The sequence below is a fragment of the Micromys minutus genome (genome assembly GCF_963924665.1).
Source record: "Micromys minutus genome assembly, chromosome: 7".
In the NCBI taxonomy this organism is placed as follows: domain Eukaryota; kingdom Metazoa; phylum Chordata; class Mammalia; order Rodentia; family Muridae; genus Micromys; species Micromys minutus.
The window spans coordinates 20,278,150-20,283,152 of NC_137976.1; positions in this window are offsets into that span (position 1 = coordinate 20,278,150).

Below are 5,003 nucleotides of genomic sequence, written 5' to 3' on the forward strand. Positions count from 1 at the left end.
AGAGGCTACAATAACCCTCATACCTAAACCACACAAAGACCCTACGAGGAAAGAGTACTTCAGACCAATCTCACTTATGAACATTGATGCAAAAATACTCAACAAAATACTTGCAAACCGAATCGAAGAACACATCAAAACAATCATTCACTATGACCAAGTAGGCTTCATCTCTGGGATGCAGGGATGGTTTAATATAAGGAAATCCATCAATGTAATCCACCATATAAACAAACTCAAAGAACAAAATCACATGGTCATCTCACTAGATGCTGAGAAAGCATTTGACAAAATTCGACACCCCTTCATGTTAAAAGTGCCAGACAGAACAGGAATCCAAGGTCCATACATAAACATAATAAAAGCAATATACAGCAAACCAACAGCCAACATCAAACTTAATGGCGAGAAACTTGAATCAATCCCACTAATATCAGGGACTCGAGAAGGCTGCCCACTCTCCATCTACCTATTCAACATAGTACTGGAAGTCATGACTAAAGCAATTAGACAGCAAAGGAGATCAAGGGATACAAATAGGAAAGAAAGAGGTAAAAACATCACTCTTTGCAGATGACATGATAGTGTACTTAAGTGACCTCAAAAATTCTACCAGAGAACTCCTACAGCTGATAAACAAGTTCAGCAAAGTGGCTGGATACAAAATTAACTCAAACAAATCAGTAGCCTTCCTATACTCAAAGGACAAACGTGGAGAAAGAAATTAGGGAAAAGGTACCCTTCACAATCGTCACAAAAACTATGAAATACCTTCGTGTGACTCTAACTAACAAGTGAAGGACCTGTATGACAAGAACTTAAAACCTCTGAAGAAGAAAATTGAGGAAGATCTCAGAAAATGGAAAGATCTCCCATGCTCATGAATTGGAAGGATCAACATTTTAAAAATGGCCATCCTACCAAAAGCAATCTACAGATACAATGCAATCCCCATCAAAATTCCAACCCAATTCTTCATTGAGTTGGAAAGATCAATTTGCAATTTCAAATGGAATAATGAAAGACCTAGAATAGTGAAATCCATCCTCAACAACAAGAGAACATCTGCGGGAATCACTATCCCTGACCTCAAGCTATATTACAAGGCAATTGTGCTGAAAACTGCATGGTACTGGTACAGAAATAGGCATGTGGATCAATGTAATAGAATAGAAGATCCAGAAATGAGCCCTCATGTGTATGGTCACCTGTTTTTTGACAAAGGAGCTGTAAATATTCACTAGAAAAAGGACAGCCTCTTCAACAAATGGTGCTGGTCCAAGTGGCACTCTGCATGCAATGAAAATAAACCCTTTCTTATCTCCTTGTACAAAGGTCAAGTGCAAGTGAATCAAAGATCTCCACATTAAACCAGATACACTGAAACTATTAGATGAGAAATTAGGGAAAACCTTAGAACACATAGGCACAGGAGAAAATTTTCTGAACAGAAAACCAATGGCTCAAGCTCTAAGGTCAAAGATTAACAAATGGGACTTAATGAGATTGCAAAGTTTCTGTAATGCTAAGGATATTGTCAAAAAAAAAAAAAAAAAAAACAAAAACAAACAAACAAACAAAAAAAAACCAAAATGGCAGCCAACAGAATGGGAAAACATCTTTACAGACTCCACATCAGAGAGAGGCCTAATATCCAAGGTATACAAAGAACTCAAAATCTAGACACCAGAGAATAAACAACCCTATTAAAAAATGGGGTACAGAGCTAAACAAAACATTCTCAGTTGAGGAATATCGAATGGCTGAGACACATCTAAGGAAGAGCTCAACATCCTTAGCCATCAGGGAAATGCAAATGAATACAACCCTGAGATAACACCTCACACCAGTCAGATTGGCCAAGATCCAAAACTGAGGTGACAGCAGATGTTGGTGAGGTTGCAGAGAAAGAGGAACACTTCTCCATTGTTGGTGGGGTTGTAAACTTATACAACCACTCTGGAAATCAGTCTGGCGATTCCTCAGAAAATTGGACATAGTACTACCTAAAGACCCAGCTATTTCACTTCTGGGCATATACCCCAAAGACACTTTAATATACAACAAAGATACATGTACCACAATGTTCATAGCAGCTCTATTTATAATAGCCAGAAGCTGGAAAGAACACAGATGTCCTTCAGTAGATGAATAGATACAAAAATTGTGGTACATTTACACAATGAAATACTACTCAGTTATCAGAAACAATGACTTAACCAAATTCTTAAGAAAATGGCTGCATCTAGAGAATATCATCCTGAGTGTGATAACCCAGTCACAAAAGAACAGACATAATATACAGTCACTGATAGTGGGATGCTAACCCCAGAGGCTTGGACTGCCCCAGAAACAACTCACAGACTGTGTGAAGTTCAAGAAAAAAAGAAAAAAAAAACAAACAAACAAGCAAACAAACAAACAAACAAACAAAAAACCCGTCATTCTCAATCCTTACACACCAAGAACACGTTGACTAATTCCGGGTACACCTGTTTTACATGTACTTTTTGCTCATTGTAAATAATAAGAACTTAATGCAGAGTATCAAACCTTAAAGAAAAGAAAAAAAAAAAAAGCCAAGCACTGACACAATTGTATTTGTATACATTTATGCAAAAATGTTTAAAATTTTTTTTATCTTTGTTTATTAAAATAATGTTTAAAAAACCTTTAATGTATAAATATCTGAAATATATAAAATCTTGGCACATATCCCTTACTTGTGAAACTATTGACACAGTTTTGTATTCATCTAATTAGTAAAAATAATTAGCAAATATTACTTATTAATGATAATAACTAATGCATTTTATTCATCATTATATCACAGTTCACTTTAACTTAATGTGGATAGGCTCAGATACTTTTAAAATATTTAATTTTCTCTTATACATGCTAGAGTTTTTTCTGATGAAAAATAAGGATATACCTTAAAAATACTTGCACAAGAACTAAAGGAGAGAATATGTAGAGGGTGAAAAAGTCATAAAGTGTAATGGCTACTCATGTGCATGGTGGAAATTATCCCTTAAAAGCTAATTTTGAGATTCTCAAAGATTAATTGTCACCAAACAGAAGTTCTGAAAATGTGGCAACTAGCTCTTACAAGCTGGTATAAGCCACTTCAAGCCAACACCAACATAAAACTGAAAACAATTATTACTCTTTAGAGATTTTGAAATCTTTGAATATATATTGAAATCTAAAGACAAATTATATATAATAAAGTTATATTTATATATACTATAATGATATATAATTTTATTTAAAAATTTCTCTAGAGCCACTGCCAGATTTTCTGCACATATTCAATTGTAATAGCAAGGGTTCATACTAGGATTCAATTTGTCATTTAATTTCAACAATGTGACTTTTCTAATTTGTGAGCTGCCAGCATTTTACTGAAGGCATGGGAGTATGACAGAGTTAACTGATGCTTATCTAATAAGTCTTGAGTTCTATCAGTAGATGCACAATATCCAGGTATTATTGCAAGCTATTGTAATCCCAACAGTTAGAAGAAGTTGGAAGTTAGAGTCAGAAAATCAAGCTCACCCTTGTGTATATAGACTTTGAGGAGTACAAGAAACCTTGTTTCAAAACAAAATAAACAAAAACAAAAAACAGAAAAAGACAAAACTAAACCTTACAGAAACCAACAATTTGATGTCTGCTGTGGCATTAACCACAATATCACAGAGGGCTTATGAGGAACCACCTTAAGAAATCTGCCTTGATGGCCAGTGAGCCTCTTTATCCTAATCTGCTGTACCAGCCAGCCATTTCTGTTCCATGGCATATCTGTGACTTTATATGTAAAATTACTAGCTGTTTTCATCTGAAAGTATAAGGAGGGAAGACATTCCTCCTAAGCTCTGAGGGATCCATGACCCAGCCTAGATAATAAGGTGACAAGAGGCACAAGACAGGAAGACAAGAGACACAAGCACAGAGGAAGTCAGCAGCTGGTAAATCTGCAGGCTTCCTTCATAGGACAAATGCAAAAGATGTAAGCAACATAGAGGACAGTAAACAATTCGGTGGCAAGATGGGGGACCTTTAGAAAAATACATGATGGAGAGAAATGAGGGAATTTAGATTTTCTAAAAATGATAAAGGTCCTGGGTAGAGGATTGATAACAATATAACAATGAACATCAGGCAGACAAAGGGATGTCCAAGAACTCTTGGATGGAATGTCTCATTTTTAAGATGCCTTGAGTTGGGACTAATTTGCGTGTCATAGTACATTTTGGAGTGACACTTCCTAGACTCCAACTATGTATGATCCTCTTCTTTAATGTGATAACATGAGTGAAGAAAAACCGTGTTTTCCTTATTTTGAAAATCAAGATAACAGATTTGCTATCTTTTCCAGAGCATAAATACAAAATTTAAATATATATCTGAAACTGTATGTTCAATTTTTATTAAGAAAAGCTCCTTCAGAATTTTAGCTACTTTAAGAGGAGAAAAAAAGTCTTTTACTTGTAATGTCTATAATTACAAAACAAAATTTTAATTTCAATTTTAAATTTACCAGTTGCCTGATGATAAAGCAGATTCTTTAGATCATGTAATCTTGTATTAATAAACTTGTAAAAATTACTCTAATTTTACTGCTGATACGTCTGAGACTCTAAATCCCAACAGAGTGTGATGACTTTATCTACATTGTGCTGACAAGACAGTCTCTTATAGCTGTGTATTCCAACTCCATTCTAAATCTCGGGAGTATCAAAGTCTAGACATTATGCTTTGGGTGTTATAGTAGATAAATGGTATCTTCACAAAGATACATTCATTCTGCTATTGAAAATGCCTATTTAAAATTCAGCATGAATAGTTTTATTGAAAACTATGTAGACAAGCCATTAATTATACACAGTGACTTGGAACAAATTCTTATAAGAAGCATAGTGTGCCTTCCATTAAATGTATACATTTTATACCAAGTTACTGAAAGTCTTCCTGAGGTTAAGCCATAAATCTTACAAATG